The following is a 19,408-nucleotide window of genomic DNA, read 5'->3' as shown; positions in this document are numbered from 1 at the left end:
ATTCTTTCTAGGGTGAAATGGAATTTCAGTGTTGTTTTAATTTGCATTTTTTAAATGACCGATGATGTTGAACACTTTTTCAAATATTTATTTGCCATTTGTATTTCTTCATCTCAGAAGTGTGTATTCATCTCAGATACCCATTTTTTGAATGGGTCTTTGAATTTGGGGTTCTGATTTTTTTTCATTTTTTTTTTTTTTTTAATTGGAGTTTTTTTTTAGGGGGGGGCCACTTGGTTATTTTTTTTTTTAACTCTATGGATCGTCTTTTATCTCTTGATGTGCAGAAGCTTTTCAGTAAGACGAGATCCCAGTTGTTGATTCTTTGAAGTATTTCTTGTGCAGTTTGGGTTTTGTTTGTGAACTCTCTGCCTACACCTATGTCTTTAAGATTTTACCTACTTTCTCTTCCAGTAAACTTAGTGTTTATGTTTTCATATTTAGATCTTTGATGCACTTTGACTTTAGTTTAGTGCATGGTGATAGATGTAGGTCTAATTTTATTCTTCAGCATATAAAGAGCCAGTTTTTGCAGCACAATGTATTACAGAGGCTATCTTTCTCCCAGTGAACAGGTTTGGCCCCCTTCTCAAAGATAATTTGGCTGAAAGGTTTTTAGTTGTTTCTATATTTTCTAACATGTTTCATTGATCCTCAGGTCTTTTTTTGCCAATACCATGCTGATTTTATCACAATAGCCTTGTAGTATAATTTCAAGTTGGGGATTGTGATGCCTCCTGTTTTGCCTATGTTGCCCAGGATTGCCTTTGCTTTTCTAGGTCTCTTCTGTTTCCAAATGAGTTTTAGGAATGTTTTCTATAGTTCTTTGAGGTATGCTATTGGTATTTTGATCAGTATTACATTAAAGCTGTATAATAGTTTTGGTTATATGGCCATTTTTATTATGTTGGCTCTTTCTATCCATGAGCAAGGGATATCTTTCCATTTTCTGGCATCCTTTTAAATCTCATTTTCCAAAGTACTGTAATTTTTAATATATAGACTTTTTACTTCCTTTGTTAAATTGATTTCTAAGTATTTCATTGTTTTGGATGCTATTGTGAAGGGTGCAGTTTCTCTAATTTCTCTTTCAGTGAATTTGTTGTTTGTGTAAGGAATGCTACTGATTTTTCAGTTTTGGTGTTTTACCCAGCTACACTATTGAATTTGATTATTGAATCTAGAAATCTTTTGGTGGAGTTTTTGTGGTCTTCTATGTAGAGTATCATGCCATGTGCAGATAATGATAATTTCACTTCTTCCTTTGCTATCTGTATTCCTTTTATTTTTCTTTCCTATCTAGTTGCTCTGGCTAATGTTTCCAGATCTATACTGAATAAAAGTGGTAAGAGTGGACATCTTGTCTTGTTCCTGATTTTAGAGTTAAAGCTTTCAGTTTTTGTCCATTTAGTATGATGTTGGCTGTGGGTTTGTCATAGGTGACTTTTATCAGATTGAGATAAAGGCCATCTATTTTGATTTTCTGTAGGGTTTTTATCATGAATAAATGTTGGACTTTATCAAAAGCTTTTTCTGCATCTATTCAGACTATCATGTGACTTTTTGTCTCTAGTGCAGTTGATATGGTGTATTACATTAATATTGATCTATGTATGTTGAACTATCCCTGTTTTCCTGGGATAAACCCCACTTTGTCATGGTGTACAATATTCTTAATGATTTGCTGTATTCTGTTTGCTAATATTTTGTTAAGGATTTTTGCATGTATATTCATTAGGGAGATTGGCTTGTAGTTCTCTTTTTTGATTGGGTCTTTCTCTGGTTTTAAAAGCAGGGTAATACTTGCCTCCAGAAATGAGTTAGGGAGTATTGCTTCCCTCTCAATCTCATTAAGGAGTTTGAGGAGTATTGTCATTAAATCTTCTCTAAATTTCTTGTCGTATTCAGCCATGAATTCATCAGGACCTGGGCTTTTCTTTGCTGTTAAATTTTTAATTACATTTTCAATTTTATTGACTGATATTGTGTTATTCAGAATTTTTACATCCTTTTGATTGAACTTTGGTAATTCATATGCATCTAGGAATCTGTTCCTTTCTGCTGTTTTTTTCCATCCCATAAGAGTAAAGATTTTTAAGTAGGTATTGATAATCTTCTGAAAAAAAATCTTCTGAATTTCCATAGCATCTGTAGGTTGTTTTCATTTGTTATTGAAATTTTTCTGTTCTTAGCTTGTATTTTGTGATCTTCAAGATGTCTTGTGATGGTCAGAAGTTAATTTTAATTTAATTATATTTTTATCAATATTTCACTTTTGTTTTTCACTGTTTGATTCCTGTTTAATAAACTCTTCTCTGCTGTGAAATCTATCCCATGCCTATCCTTTAATACTGATAGAGGTCTCTATTTCTCTTTTTATTAATTTTCAGTTGATTGAATGATGTAAAGTTAGTCTTACACTAGCAATCTAAGAACTATATATGGAAAATCTCATTCTTTTTTATTTATCTACACTACTCACTGTCATAAATTAAATTAAAATTCTATGTATGCCTGTAATAATTTCTGAACGGTTCCATTCTATTTGTGTAAAACAGTCTTTAAACCAATTCCCACCGTTAAAATTACCACAGCTTCATCGTAACTCATATTATAATAAAGACACCATTCATCTTCGGGCTATTTTGTCCTTTTACTCCCCTAAGTAATGTTTAAAACCAGTTTGTAAAACTCTGCAATGGCCCTATGGAAATGTTGATCATAATTATTCTATGGAGAAGTGGTTTTATCATAAGGGATGTTCTTAATTAAAGACACGGATATTTTCCCATATTTTGGCTTTCTATAATGTCTTCAAATAAGTGTTATTATCTTCTTAACAGAGATCATGAACTTTTATTTGAGCTTTATTCCTGGATTTCACGAGTGTTAAATCATATATTCTAATAAAACATTTCTTTTATTTTACATATTTCTTTGGCACCCATTACTTCCACAAAACTTTTAACTTAATACATCATCCATGGAATCAGTGACGTTTTTATGTTGGTTTTTGTTTTGAAGATGGCATCTTAGTACTTTGCTCAGGCTGTTCACAGACTTATGGTGTGAACCTAAGATGCTGCCTCAGTCTCTCAAGTGATTTGGATTTCAACTCTATGCCACCATGGCCCAACTCTCAGTAGCAACTTTTAATAACAATTATATCATCTTCAATCCTGACAGGTTTTTCTCTTTCTATCATTGTAGCTTGGATTTTGTGAAATATTCCGACCAGGACCTTCAGAGCAATGTTAACATGGTGAAAATGAAAAATTGAGCATCATTGACTTGCCCCTGATATTAAAGAGAACAATGTCAACATCTCCCCTTTATGTACAGTATGTCCAAATGATTGTTGTAGTCTTCCTGTATCGGCATAAGGAAATTTCTGTCCTTTTCTGATCTGTGTTTATTTTGAAGACTTTAATGGATATCTTTGAAATGGCTGGAGTGAGGGCATTACACTCCCTGGCTCAATGAATCTCTTACACCACATTTCCTCTCCCACTCCTGCTGACAATTCCAAGCACACAGGACTCCTTTTTAGTCATTCTTCCCTCCAGACATGCTTCTAACTTACATTTTTGTTTTGTTACATCCTCTACCATCGCCTGAAGATGCATATCAGGGTGGGTCACCCCTTCCTCCTTCAATCTGCAGTTATTACTAGAAAATCTACGTCAGACTAAAGCATTCCTAGGATGTACCATTGAAATCCAGCTCTCACTCTCCCTCTCACACTTCTTGTTTTCCTTCTTCACTTTCTCTTGGTCATTGGAATGGACTGGTATTATGAGATACATGTACCTTGTTAGTGTCCTATTAAGGAGAATCTCCCCGTTGAGAATGCACCTCTGCCTCCACAAATAAATCACCTGAGAAACTCCTTGACAGACAAATAGTCTTGGTTCTGTTTCCTCCATTAAACGCTTACTGTCATCCCAGGTAAGCTAACCAGCTTTATCAAAAGGAAAAAATATTCCAAAAATACTTTAAATAACATAACAATATCTTAGACTATTTATCTGTGGGGCTTTGCAGCAATTTCTTCCATTGATTATATTTTCTCCTGCTAGGCACAACAGCTGAATCATGGTCTTTGTTTTGTTTTGAATCTTCTTTTTTATATTTTATTTGCTGGATAATGACTGTCTCAGTTATAGGTGAATATAGTCTCTTTCCTTCTTAAAAAAATGGCATAGAGAGAAACAAAAAATTACCTTTTCTCGTGGAGCAGATTGCTCAGAACCATGTTTCTATGACTACTGAAATTTTTCATTGGAGGATAAAATAAACAGATTGCTGAAAGTTATGATCTTGGTGCAGTTTGTATTCTTTTGTGTGACTTACAGAAAGCAACAATTGTTTTAACTTAAAGGTGAGTGAATTTTCACTTATTCATGAGCTGCTTGCATTGTGGAAGCCAGAAACATAGATGATGTCATCGTGTGGCTTAAGTTGTTGCTGGTAGTTTTACTAGAGGAGGAAGGACTAGGTGGAAGATGAGAAGACAGAGGGTAGAGAACAGCCAATGCTGAGCATTGTCTTGTCAAGTAAGGCTCTTATAACCCACTACCTTGGGGGTGGGGAGTTGAAAACAAAGACTTCTCAGCAGGAAGTTGAGATATGTTCCTACAAGTACTAATAGCAGGGTAGAGGGCAGTGTGTTTTTATAACAAAAAATTGTGTACATTGATCTTACATTGGTCATGGATGAAAGAGCTAGGATAATGCAGAGCAAGGAAAGCTTTGGGTTAGGAAAACAGTTCACAGACAGAAATAATGATGGCTTCTGGACTGTCTGGGGCTGTCGGAGGATGTGATGGTGCCCAGTGGTCATGATGGAATTTGAGTTCAGGTTTCAGGTCTTCTTTAAAAATGTGAAAAAGTGTTTTGTGTTCTTCAGCCCATAGCTGTCAGCTGGTTGATTTCCCCCATTTCTCTTTTCCACCTTCCAGCCTTTGTCAGTAAATTTATGACATCTCAGAACTTTTCTATTCTCAGCTTTACCAGAAGTTTCAGCACCTAGTCTCCACATCTGTAAGGAATGAGATGGAGAATTAAAGGATATTCACTTTACTGCAATGAAATTTAACTGCCAAGATGAAGAGTGAAGCTAGTAATTGCAATGCTCTCCTATTTACTCCATGCTAAGGTCCTAGCAGAACTGGGGTGGTTCTGGAAGCAGGAATCCCTGACTTCCAGGAGTCCTGATCAGAGAGGCTGCAGTCCTCACAGTGGTTCTCTGAGCATGTTATGGAAGTAATCTTAAAATGTTTGGCTACAGCTGACCCTGGAGGCCTCCCAACAATTGGTTTTAGCAGTTTTTCTGCTTTTCTAATAACTACAGTAGAGTTTTGAGCAATACCAACAAAATAAATATTTTATTAAATAGAGGAAAAGAAATACTTTGAACTAAAATATTTGCAGTACATCACTAGCATTGACCAGAAGCAAGTGCCTACTCAGGGAAGCTTTAAAATATGTCTGTGTGTGTATATATATATATGCACGTACATATATATATATAAAATTTCAAGTATTCATCATACTAATCATATGGATACTAGTTTTGACTGATGAGGGAATTCACACTGAGTCATGCAGAGAAGTCAAATAATCAACAATTCTGCATTAATTACTGTATGTTACAAGAAATCTGGTCTGGAGTATGGGAAATACCAAAATTATTACACAGCTTCTCTGAAGAACCTGCAACTGCTGTCATCTTTAAGAAAGTAACTCAAAGTGAGAGAAATAAGACTGCCCTCCAAGAAGGCAAGAAAGATGAAGCTGCAAGAGTCAACATGTAATGGATTCAGGGCATACAAAATCAAGTTTCTAACTCAATTCAAAAGTGATCATAAAGAAGAATATGTGTGTGTACCAACTGTCGATGAGGAACACATTTACTGTACATAGCAAACACATAGTAATAAAAATTTTGAAAGAAGGAATCGATGTGAATTGGAAGGGGTAAGGGACTGACCTGTCATGGAAGAATGTTTTAAAAACAGAGCTGTAGAAGTACAACTGTCATCTCCACTGAAGGATTTGGGAATTTCGAGTAGCTCCCATTCCTACCCACTGGACAGACCGTCGCCACTCTCATTTGAACTTGTGAACTGATTTTATCTTCAGGCCACTGCACTTCCAGTTCCTCCAGTGCTTCTCATTTCAATATCCCCCAGCAACTGATGCTCTAATTGTGGTTGAGAGGAGGTACACTGGTAATGCTTCCCTACCCCATTTGGTTGCTGTAGTTATATATCTCACAATAAACCATGGTATCGGTGTTCTTTTCCTTGATATCGGCATTCTTGTTGCATCACTCTGAAATGCAGTTTATGGGGATTTGTTGCTACAAAATGTATTATTTTTTGATAGCTTCATAAAATGAAATTTTGAGACTGTATAAACAGAAAGTCACCCCATAGATGATGGAAATTTTACTAACGCCAACTTGTGACGCCTCTTCTCAGACAATAAATGTACTTTTCTGCAAGAAACAGACACAAAGCAAACATTACAAGATAATAAGGACAATAATGGCTTTTTCTTTGTTTTGTCTTCTACAACCACTTTTACTTATCAAGGAGCATAAAAAATGTCCTTTGAGGCTCTCTTCTACTCATTCACCCATTTTTTTCCTGAGCGTCTGAACTTTTAAAAGATGAGCCCAGGCTCCATTCTTGTCCCATACACACATATTCAAATCTAATTCAAATCACTCATGTTGTGCTCAGATAGAATATCAATGCCTTGACATAGACAGTTTGAAATATCAGTAAAGGTTTGGTATATCATTCATTATTCTAGATGATCACTAAGGCAACATGCAACTCTAAAAGTCTAGAATATCTAAAATGTTTACCAGCTCTTTATTTTGGCATTAGCATTAAATAATGAATGATTTAAGGCTATTTAATTTAAATTTTCAAAATGCCCTATCCTTCTTTTAACCACCTAGGTCTAATGAATAATACATGATTTATAAATACTTCTAGATAATGAGGACAGGTTATTTTAACAAGAATAACATATAAATTGTAACTTTTCATGATTTTTTCTGAAGCCCAATTTGAGGAGAGTAAGTAACATTTTCTCCTCTGTCATCTCATCTCTTTTTAAAGTATCAGTCACAATAAATTTGAGGTAGACCCAAGTCTGAAGTAAGAAATTTATTTTTCTTTTTCAAATCTTTCTTTTTAAAACTTTATCAAGATATAATTTATAAGAAATACAAGTCACTCAAAGTATGTAATTAGCTAATTTTTGAAAACTTCATGTCCCAGGAAGCCACAGCGATGAAGATTTATATTATTTCAGTCAGCACACGTTCTCCTGACTTATTATGCAACCAGTCCTCCACACTTGGGCATATGTAATCTGCTTTATTTTCTGTCTATGAGGATTAGTACACCTTTCCTAAAATTTCATGTAAAATGGAATAATGCATTATGTACCTTTTCATGTCTGACTTATTTAACCAAGTATATATCTGAGACATATCTGTATTGTTGTATGTATCATTATGAACTAGGATCTTTAAATCCTACATAATTGTTATTTTCAAGAAACTGTGCTGGAATTCTTCCAGCTCTCTATCCCAGCTCTACAATTCAATACATGCATAGCCCCTGTTTATAGCAGCACAATCCGTAATAGCTCATAAAATGTCAATATGTCTATCACTGGACAAAACTACATTCATACACAACAGACTGCTACTCTGCCATAGAGATGGGGACATTTGAGTCATTTGTAGAAAAATGGCTGGAACTTGAAATCATAATGTTAAGTGAAATAAATCAGATACACAAGCTTAAGTCCCATGTAGTTTCTCTTATGTGAGAAACCCAAATACAAATAAAAAACAAAGCGAAAGACAACAGGAAATAAGGAGCTAGATCTTCTACAGCTGGGAAGAGGAAGAAGCGAGGGAGGGGAGGGAAGGGCTGGGAGGAGAAGGTGACGGGATAGGAATTAAGATGTGTCCTGGGCTTGCACCAACTCCCCGTGGGGAATGTGATCGTATTCTGCAAACACGGCCTAATAAAGAATAAAAATCAGGGGGAAAACTTTTTCATTTCACTGGTCTCCTAAAATTGTCTCCTAATTAATCTCATTTTAAGTGCTGGCCTTATCAATCTGGCTTCTTAAGAGACTGCTTGCTACGACACACCATTGTCAGTTACTGACCGTCACACCATCTAGTGCAGTAGTTCTCAGTGTCCCAAGGAACCTAGCAAGTGGCCAGAGCAAGCCGGATAAGCTCAGCCTCAGAATGCACATTTCTGCCTTCAGCCAAAACAAGACAAGAACAACCAGTGTCTTATGCGCTTTGTAATACTGAGCTTCCGTGTCAATTCTTAATTGCAGGGTAAACTTCTTGCTTTAAAACTTTGAAAGTAGCGAATATAGAGAGCAAATCTATTCTTTGGACACTGGCTGCCCCTCTTGTCTCATTCTGACCTCACTTCTTTAATCACCTTTCTCTTATCTATAGATAGAGCTGTGCTCCATTGCCACTGAGTCCCACACAACTCCCTTAGCCCAGCAGGCGAGGCTTTCTCCAGCCTTTGGTGCAGCTGCTCCATTTTCCTGGTTTCTGCCCTCAACTTCACCTGTCTCGTAGACATCGCTTAAGACTTTACATTCCAGGTGAGCCTTATTTAAGAAATCTCTGATTTTGCCCCTTGATATGTAGAAATCGCTCTTCCTCATTGGGTTCCTTCTGTTTTCTAAATACACCACTGAAAATTTCTGTATCCATAGTGCTTTCTTGCTAGTTACCTTGATGAGCCGACCACTGACACCACCCAAGGCAATCATCAACTGACAGTGACCTGTGACCCAGTCACTGAGGACAAACTCCGGCCCTCTGGCTGTCACTGGACAGTCCGCTAGCTCAGGATGGACTCTTGACTCAGAGTTCTTTTTGGCTTGGGCTCTCCCAGGTTGAAATTTTTGTTACAGAAGACAAAAAAATACCTGAAAGATTTTAACATTGAAGTATGCTTATTTCTTTTTTCAGATTTGCCTTTTATCCCAACTGCTTCTTTGTCTGCCTGTTTCTAGCACCTAACCCAATGCCTGTTACAAAATAAACATTTAAGAAATGTTTAGGAGTGAATGAACAAGTAGACAGGTGAATAAATATGCCTGGGGGAAGTAATTAAGAATTTATAGCACCTAACCTGTTTATTCAAATTAAAAGCCACTATACATAAAATAGACAGAAAAAAACTGATGTAATTTAACATGATGAATAGGATAAAATGAAGGTATAAACACAAATAGAGGAGGATTAAGGAAGATAACAAGCTCAAGAACTGAAAATTTCAGACTGTTGTAATTCTCAACTACTCTTGAATCCAGCAAATGAAGATAGGTTCAAGTGAAACAATAAAGGTAATTGGACATCTAGATTTTTCTTACATGACATTAAGCCATCTATGTGAATAATAAATGTAGAATTGATTTCTCCTTCATTACTATGAAGTCTTATGAAATATATAAGGAGCAAGGAATTGGGATGTGTTGTGTGTCTGTACCAACTCCACACAGGAATGTTGGCATGATGTACTGCAAACGTGCACACAAAAGGAGGTGGACCAAGAGGTGAGGGAAGGGAGGGAGGGGGGAAAGGGGATGAGAAGAGGATGGAAGATGGTTTATGTGCATGCACCAGCTCTGCACAAGGAATGTAGATATCATGTACTAAATACGTGAACAGTACTGAAAAGCTAAAATGATAAAGTGCAAAAGAAGTACCTGGCACTGGGCATACAAAAGTAATACAAACAAGCTTGCATCCTTCCATACATCAAATCCCATCAGGGACATAAACTGAAAACTAAATTATAATTCAAAGTGCTAAAGTGCTTTAAAGGGATGCAAATAAGGACAGACGAAGTCACCTTAAAACTCACAGAAAAAATTCTCAAGGAGCTTAAGAAAGAGATGGAAGAATACAATCTATTCTGAGAATAAGTTTTGACAACTATTCATATCTCTTCAGCTAAGTGTAGCAAAAAAAAAAAAAAACTCTGGAGAGAAAGGGTGATTCACGAAATAAAATAAATCTGAATGAGAGGATGATTTGGGCCTTATTACAAGTTGCCATCATAAATATTTATGTTGCATATTTTTGTGCTTGATCAACTATAAGGTGTTGCTTCTTATAAGCTTAAAAACTAATGATAACCAATTCCCTCCTTACATGTGTGAGATAGACTTGGCAATCATGAGTAGGTAGGATGGAGTCTGCAATACCAGGACTATCTATCATTTGAGGAGCACAGAGTTTACTTGCTTAAAATATTACATTCTTTAGGGTGCCTTTGTATGAATTCCTTATGATGTAAGCCATTTTTTTTTATAAAGTTGTAACTTTTAGAAAGTCAGGCTTGTTGTGCACATAAACCTGATGGAACAGGAGGCTTCACTGCCATGCTGGGAGTGAGAAATGTATTCATGGGACAAAGTATCCTACCCCAAGAATGATATGAAGGAGTGAGACAGAAACCAGTTGAGCTTTTCTGGAAAATAAAGAAAAACATCTCAAAAATGAGAACTCTTTCAAGAAAAGCAGATCCAGAAAAGAAAAAAACATTCAGTTAAAAGAAAATCAAGCTCAGGAAAACATAAAAGTTATTTGGATTGCAAAGGAATTCTTTTGTTTGGTTCACCATTTGTATTTATCCTTATAACTAAAATTATTTTTATATCTTTAGCCTAGTACACACAGACAGACATATAGACACACATTTTAATTGAATCTATATATTTATTTGATGGATTACTACTTAATATCTACAAATGAGAAATAATATCATAAGAACTATGATGTTACTACCTAATATAAGATAAGCACCCAGATTCTTGTACCTTCAAGAATTTACAGTCTACTGGAAGACACACGAAAATGTAATACTAGTCTATGATAGGAGATCTATTAAATATGGGACTACTCGGGGAAATTGGTCTAATAGGAAACATTAAGAAGAACTTCCAAAATAAATGACTGCTGATACACACAGCAAGGGCATGAGTAGACCAGGAGATCCTAGGAGAGGTAAGAGAGAAGGGAGCAACATGAGCAAACACCCAGCAAGAGGAAAGTATTTCTTGGTTTGCAGCACTCATGAGGACAGTTTTGCATAAATCCTCAGTGTGTCCTGATTCCATGACTTTGTGTCAACTACTGGAAAAACCAGGACATGGGAGGTGATTACTCTGCTCTCATCTGAAAGAAAGAAATACCTACAAAGTTTGGAAAACCTAATTCGATAGGCATCTTCTGAAATTTGAGGGAGGAAATGACTGGTTTATGACTCATGTCTACAAAGTCTAATGATTACCAGCTTTGACTAGCCCAAGTACTCATTAGCGACAGAATTAAGTCTCCACTGAAGCAATCCAGCCTTCCCAATAAAGTTGGGCTAGGACCTCTGTGTGCTTTCCATGGATCAGAAAGGAGATAGCTGTGAGTTTTCCTGCAAGTGATTCTGCACTGATCTCCTTCTTTCAAAACTGAAGAGACCACAGTATAAGGAAGCTACAAATGTTAGAAGGAAACATTGAAGGGTTGAATGTGACTGATGAGAAATTATCACCTGCATGAAGGAAATGAAGTGTAAGATGCACGGAAGTGATAACAGAAATAAATAAATGGCTCTGGGCACTTAGAAGATGTTACAAGAAGGGACGTTCCAGAGACAAACAATAGTTCCTGGACCCCAAAGGCAACTGTTTATCTCACAATGCACAATGTATTCAGTCGGTCTCCAAGGTTCCCCAAAGTCTTAACTATTCTAACATTGCTTAAAAGTCTAAGTCCAAAGTTACCTCTGAGACTGAAGCCACACTTCAACTGCGATCTCTATGTAACAACATGTAATATAATAACCATTGTTAATTCCTATCATCTTGTTTTGAAATCCTGTATCATTTTTATTGTTTTCATGTCGTTTTGTTTATGTCTTTGCTGTTTTTCTGTTGTTGTTTTTTCTCTTTAAAATAAAAGACAAGTCTAGAGTTTTTCAAAAGATATAAAAGAGGTCCATGAAGAACAGAAGCAATTATCAGATGCTACTGCTTCGTCAAATACATCTGTGCTAATAGCATCCTTCTCAGTGCCTACCTACTTTACTAAAACTAAGAAATCTGCTACTATTGGTGAAGGCTTATTCCCACTGATGAGGAAATTCATTGTTACGAAAGGCTGCAGTTCAAAAGATGACACAGGTTCCATTTTGGGTTACCATCAGTGCTATATGAATTAATGATATAGCGAGTACTGAGGCATAGTTGTTAGAGGGAATTAATAAGTCACTGTGGTATCCAATCTAGGGCTTACTTTTGTGCAATATATTTCTCAGGAGGGTATATATGAGGATGTTGAGAACCAGCATCACAAATATGGAAATATTTAGCCTTTGAATGTTGGCAAATTAAGAAATCTGAATTAGTTTGTTTCAGTATGTGCATGGTCAGAGCAGTTACCATGAGTAGATGGCTTTCTGGTTTTACTAATTAGGTCAATGAATTTGCTTCAGAATATGAGTCTACAGCCTGTGTCATCTACAGAGAAATGCTAGCTACCCAGGAAATTTCACCTGAATTTAACATCATTTTGCAGGATGCAATTAAATTAGCAGCTACATTAAAAATGACAAACCTTTAAATCGCATCTGTTCGTGCAACCTCGTGAAGAGATGGACACAGAGCACACATATCTTCCACTATACACAGAAGGGAGGTGGCTTTCTAAGGTAAATCAGTGGCCATAATTTTTGAGCTACAAGCACCACTTCAGAGATTTCTTTTGGGAAATATGTAACTGCAGAATAGGTCACTTGCTCATGTGACATATTCAACCTGCTCGATTAATTCAGTCTGTCACTATAGGGAAGGATGACAACTGTATTCAAATTGGCAGATACACCTGCTGCACTCAAACCAAAGAGGAACCATGTGTGTTGACTGAACTTGTGATTTTGAATATGTTTCAACATAAGCAGAGATTTGAAGAGAATGAGCCTTTTTTCACCCGGCTGGTGCATGATCACCTGTCTTAGCTTTTAAGAGTTTGAGTGCTAATTTCCAGCCACCCAAGACCCCTAAACAGGGAAAGAATGGATCTGTGACCCATTTGTGACTAAGCCAGGTGAATTGGCTTTGTCTGTATTAGAAGATGTTCAACTGTTTCAGACAGAGGCTTTAAAAGTATGTTTGAGACAACTTCAAATCTCCATGTGCTCTGGATTAACATCAAGGCAGAATATTCTGAGATTACCACAAAAGCACTGAAAAGCCTGCTTTTATTTCCAACATCTTATATTTGCAAAGCAGCCAAAAACAAGATCATAGAGTAGCCTGGACATAAGCAACACATTTGGCTGTTACTCTCACCCCAAACCTGCATATGAGACCCTCTGGTTGCAGGAAAGTAAGCTCAGGGCTCCCACTGATTCTGCGTTATGATGAGTTGTATAGTTGTTTCATTAAGTGTTACAATGCAGTAATAACAGAAATAAATGCACAATAAAGGTAATGGCCCTGAGTCATTCTAACACCGTCCTCACTCTCCATCTACAGAAATATTGTCTTCCATGAAACCGGTCCCTGGTGCCAAAAATTTATGGAGCCTATTTCTTCATCAACTGCAATTTTCTCAGAGCACCTTGGAATATACCCTGACCAAACTGAAAGCTTTTCAGGGTTTTCTACACTTCCACTGTTTCCCTTTGATTCTCATAGACAACTTGGGGGAAAGCTGCCCATAATGCCCATGGCACGTTCTGAATCCTGTGATGTCTGGAAATGTCCTCCACTGATAAACTGGTCCACTGTCTTTAAATTGTGCTTCCTCAAAGTCTCAGGGCCTGGACAGAGTACATTCAGACTTTTTTTTTTGCCAGAGTGTAATATGGGTGGCCTTTAGTTATAATCTTTTTTTTTTTTTTTGTACTGGGAATCAAACTTAGGATCCTACGCTTGCCAGGCAGGTGCTTGTGGCATGGAGCTACATTACTGGCCTTTAGTTATATTCTTAACAAAGTCCTTCTTCATATCTGAAATCTCATGAGCAGAACCATTGCTGTCCGCCTTTTTATCAGGAATTTGGTCTTCTGAGTTCCCACTAGAGCACCAGTTAGTGTTTGTTTACAGCATTCTCGGCCTTCCCTAGCCTGCTCCAGACTACTGCAGACTTCTGCAAACCAGTGTCAAGGGCTTCCCCATGTCATCTCACATACAGCCACAACTACAATCCCACTTCTCACTAAAAATTTTCTGTTACTCATCTTTGAACTATTGTAACAAAAATCCTGAGACTATTGGGTTAGAAAAAAAGGAAATTTACTTTGGCTCACAATTTTGGAAGTATCAGTTCATGGTCAGTTGAACCACTGCTTCTGAGGTAAGAGTAAGGCAGGACTTTCTCATAGGAGCCCATGGTCAAGGAATCTGCTCACATTAGAGTAGCAATAGGGAGAGGAAGAGGAGGGTCTAGAGTGACAGCATCCCCTATAGAAACAGCCTCCCTGTGACCTAACCTCCTTCCACTGGGAGCTACCGCTTCAGGGCTTCACAGCTTCCCAGCAGCTCCACACTGAGGACGAGGCTATTAGCATATGGGACTTTAGGGCTCATTCCACTTTCAAAATATAACACTACCTCAGAGCCAAACAGGGGTCTGATCAGAGAACCTGTTCACTATTATGCTAATCCTATCTATCCCTCATAAAACAACAAGGAAACAAAGTCCAGTGTTCATATCTAGGTAATCAGGATAGAGGCCAACTGCTTTTTAGACTATACTTTCTTTATAAGACTTAATATTGACATTGAATTAATCCATTTTATAGGAAGATAATTTTTCTATTTTGTTATAATTGTTACCTAATGTGTTATCACTTTATATATATTGTCTCAGTTATTAACTGTACATTGCCTTGTGGAAGTATTGTGTATATTTATATATGTGTGTGAGGAGAGAAGTGTTATGGGGTTTTTTTCCAATTTTAAAACAGGATCTCACTACTCTGTTCAGTTGTTCAGGCTGGACTTAAAATTAGGAAGATGTTTCTATGGTCTGAATCAATTCAAAACAGTTACCTTTTGTGATTCTTTTGACTTTGGGGAAGAGCCAGAAATTGCACAGGGGCAGGTCTGGTGAATGAGGTGGATGAGAACGCATCACAATGTTTTAAATTGACTGAAATTTCTATAAACATTTTTCATTGATTCAGCACATCTAGGCAACCACAAAAGCCAATTAAAGACACTCACGAAAGAGGATTTTCAGAACTGATTCAGAACGTGGCAAGGTTGATGGGATAAGTGTCTTTGAAGGGAGAGGAATATTTTCAGGATTATTAATGGCAATGTATCTTTTACTGAAATTTTTTTTGAAAATTCACCATAGGTTTTTTTCATCACACCTCATATCTAAACAGAGTATTTTATGTAGAGAATGAGCTACAGATTTAATCCTGTTCATTAGGAAACTGGGAGAAAAGGCAAGTGAGGTAATCTAAGAATTAGCACGTGAAGCAGAATATGCCCTGGAGCTGTAGGAATAAAATGTTATAGGAATGAAAGATGAAGTAGATATTGTGTGTAAAGGCCAGGAGCAAGCATGGAATCTGCAGAAAATAGCTCTAGTATTCGGACAAAACAAAAAAATTTCACAACAACCAGTGAGTATTCAGATAGACAAAACCAAAAAGGTTTTGACTTTGTGCAGTAAAGCAAGTCCTGAGACCTGTTGTGCTGCCCTTGGGCTGGGCTGGTGTGGTTGGATTACACTTGTTCAATTGAACACCAATGTGAGTGTAACTGATATGGTATTTTGCAGATGTGATCAATGTCCATAATCACATACTCAGTTGATCTGAAGTCAGGGAGATTAGCCTAACTAATCCAGGTGGGCCTGATTCAATGAGTTGAAAGGTCTTGCAAACAAAGTGAAAGCTTCATTGAAGATGAAAAGGATGGCAGCATCAGTTCATGTTCTGAGAGTTCCGGGCTACCCTTCCCAGTGGCCCCATGCTGGGAATTCTGGACTTTTTGAGTGAATTCCTACAGCCAATCTGATTTTTGCAGTAAATCATTTATAAACTTGATTCTTCTTTGCTGTGCAGTCCCTAAAAGACACATGTTCTACAGGAGAAAACAGAGGAAAGGTTGTATAGCAAGTGGTAACTTAGTGGAAGGGAGGGAATGCAGTGGGAAAAGGGAGTAGATTGGAGGCAACCATAATAACGTGGAACTTTGACAAGTGAAATCACTTTTAACATAACCATAGCACTTCCATCTTTTTATTCAGATAATAACAATTCTTGAGTATGACTTACTCTATAGTCTCCTGGGTCTTTCTATCAAGTAAAAGTACTAGGTGAGTAAAAACACTTAACGAAGTCAGTGAAAAAGTGAGCCAGTGATGTAGATTGTTACATTAATAGCCAGCACTGAATTCTACAGAATATTAACATTCTCACACTCTCCATTTCCACACTGACACTGGGCTTGACTACATGATCTGCTTGTTCCAGCAGGACAACTGAGCATAGTAAATACTTGGTGAGCACATATTTGTGCCTTGCCTGTGGGCATCACACACTGAGCTGTGGCAATGGTCACTCACCATGCCTGGCTCCTTCAAGGTGAACCCTAACAAGAAGAGAGAGGCCCTGATTTGCAGCTCTTTCTTCTGTCCCCAGACCCCATCCACCCCACCAGCTGAATCCAGTCTCAAGAGTGAATCCACAAAAGAAAAACCATCCAGCCAACCCACTGAATTAGGAGCAAAGAAAAGGCCAGGGTTTGGGATAATTTACTAAATTTTTGGTGGTTAACGTTAGGGAATTGGTTGTTGGGTATTCTTTAATAGCACTGTCTCTGGAGAATTATTGTATTGGGGAATATGACAAATAAAATGTCCTTATGTCATGTTTTATCCACATTTATCTTAAAATATTTTATATTCTAGACTGTTCAGTTATTTGGGGGTTTCTAATGTTTATAATATAAACTCCTTCTTTGCTATAAAGTCTCATATGAAAAAGAATGCAAATAAACTAATAGTATGAGACAATTGCCCCCCCAAAATGCTACAGTAATCACTGTGAACTGAGAAAATAGGAAGGTGCAGATATGATACCAATAACATTAACAAGCACACAATTTTACATAACTTCAGAGAACAATACTATGAAAGAATAAAACATCCTGCTCCACAGCTAGTCTATAAAGTTGCTCTGTACCTTTGAGTCACAGCCACTCAGGGGACAAAGGTCCTAGGTTATAACTAATTCCCTCTGAAGATGCAGGCCTTAAGTTATAACTCATTCCTTCTGCCCAAAATTCAGAGTTGGAAAACTCCCAAGGGAACACTTTTGATGTGGCTTCCATTGTTCGGACTACATCCTGGATTACATCCTTTGCATTTCTCTTTTCTTTGCGCGTGGTTCACCTGAGAGTTAAATTGAGCTATGTAGGACCCAGTTTCCCCATGTTCCTTTCTGTGCTGCATTTACCAGCACACACTCTCCAAACTGTACTTTCTCTTTAGACCTCTAATGCCCTTTGCCTCTTCTATCATATTAATAGCCATACTCATTCTACTAGCCAGATAGCCTAATGGATGTACAGCCCAATTATTGGCCACTCTATCGTGTTAGTCAAACCATTTTGACTTCCAGGAATGAAAATGGACTGAATTCATCAGCTCTCCTTCCCAGCCTCATTCTCATGTAGGTTACAGTGAGGAGAACCTTTTAAAGGGAAGTTTCCATGATGTTTTTTTCCTTTTACTTGTTTTAAATCCTATCTTGTTTTAGTTCACATCTATATCCTATAAAAATAGATCCTTAATGTACTGTGGGGTAGAAATGCAGTAAGGTGATTGAGTTAATGGGCTCTAAGTGCAGTAACACAAGGACTTAGCAAAGGCGACCCTGAGTATCTTAGTCACTTTCTGGTCACTGAGACATAACCCCCAATAACCTAATGGAAGAAAAATTTATTTTGGCTTACAAGTTCAGAAACTGTAGCCTATGGTGGGCAGCTCTGAGGCAAAAACAGTTGCATGGTAGATGGGCCTGAGTAGAGGAAAGCTGTTCCTGTCATGGCGGCCAGGAAGCAGAGAGAGAAGGGTGGAGCTGAGGAGGGAGATCTACTTCCGGGTCACATCCACAGCAACCTGCCCCTTTCGGCCAGATCCCGTCTCCTAACAGCAAGTTGGGTACCGGAGTCCTCTGTTCGCCTTCCAAACACCTGGGCTACTAGGAGCCATTTCAGATCTAAACCATAACAATAGTGTGTTATTTAACCTCTGTAATTTTTAGTTTGCTGATATGAAACCAAATCATGAGCTTATTTTGGTAAATAAAGGAATGTAGTTGTTTTACCGCTCTTGGCTGAGGTTGTGGCATACAGTGGGAGGTAAATAGCCATAACGGCCGAGGCTGTTATTTTCATGTGTTTGCTTGAGAGAATGTCAACACTAACAAGAAATGCCTCCAATGCCAGCCAGCTGAGTCAGCTAGCAGAGGATAAGTCTTTACCATAACTTATTTGCTGGCCAACAAAACGCTAAAGATCTCAAATAGAACATTGTCACTTTTCCATGTCCCTTATGGAAAGTTCCTGTGGAGTGGATCTGATGCACACCACCTACATGAGGCTGAGGCTGAGTCATTCATCGAAGGTTGTCAGAAGCCACCTGTGCCTGTTCCAGCAGCAGCAGGCTCGCTGTTCCCATTGGCTCTCCCACTGTGCTGTCACATGCATGTGTTCCATTGCTGTCTTCATGCCCTGGCTTTTATATACAGAACCTCCTCCTCCAAGGGACTTCTGAAATGTCTTGACAAAACTGGGCACAGTGAAAGTTACAAGCCTAGCACGTGTGCTGAAAGTTGCTATAATGTACTTTCTCAGTAACTGCCGCCACGGAGCACAGGTTAGGTGCTGGGTTATGCTGCCTGGAAAGGTATTTGTGGACAACACCTCTTCTAAGATAGAGGTTCTTTCTCGAGAAAAAGGCTGATGTAGTGAAAGCGAAACGTTCAGTTTGGCATCAGGAGAACTGGGGGGCTTCCCAGCTCATTTTGCCCATGATTGTGTGCCAGTGGTTTACCATTCTAGGTATCGATTTTCTTGTGGGGAAATTGGAGACACTCACACCTACCCCAGAAGGTTCTATGAGGTAATGTATGTGATAAAATGTCCCACTGTAAATATTAAATAAGTATATGAATCATATTTGTGTAAGAAACATTTAAATGCCAATTCCTGGGCCTTCCTCCAGAGATTTGAATTTGGACTGAGACCTACAAATCTAATATTGACCGTTTGTTTTATAAATACTCATGCAGGTTATTTATAGGCCATA

General features: G+C 37.8%; 1 long non-coding RNA gene across 1 annotated transcript; it reads right to left on the bottom strand.

Moving 5' to 3' along the window:
- Positions 1 to 4,239: 4,239 nt before the first annotated feature.
- On the bottom strand, positions 4,240 to 18,144 carry LOC102009962. Its single transcript, XR_260987.1, has 3 exons — positions 18,052 to 18,144; positions 5,993 to 6,502; positions 4,240 to 5,041 (listed from the first exon to the last, which is right to left on the bottom strand). It is a non-coding gene; the product is annotated as an uncharacterized LOC102009962 (long non-coding RNA).
- Positions 18,145 to 19,408: the final 1,264 nt, after the last annotated feature.

This window comes from Chinchilla lanigera, unplaced genomic scaffold (assembly GCF_000276665.1).
Source record: "Chinchilla lanigera isolate Chin_1 unplaced genomic scaffold, ChiLan1.0 scaffold00022, whole genome shotgun sequence".
NCBI classification, from domain to species: Eukaryota; Metazoa; Chordata; class Mammalia; order Rodentia; family Chinchillidae; genus Chinchilla; species Chinchilla lanigera.
Note: the sequence above shows the minus strand (reverse complement) of the source record. Positions and strands in the feature narration are given on the sequence as shown.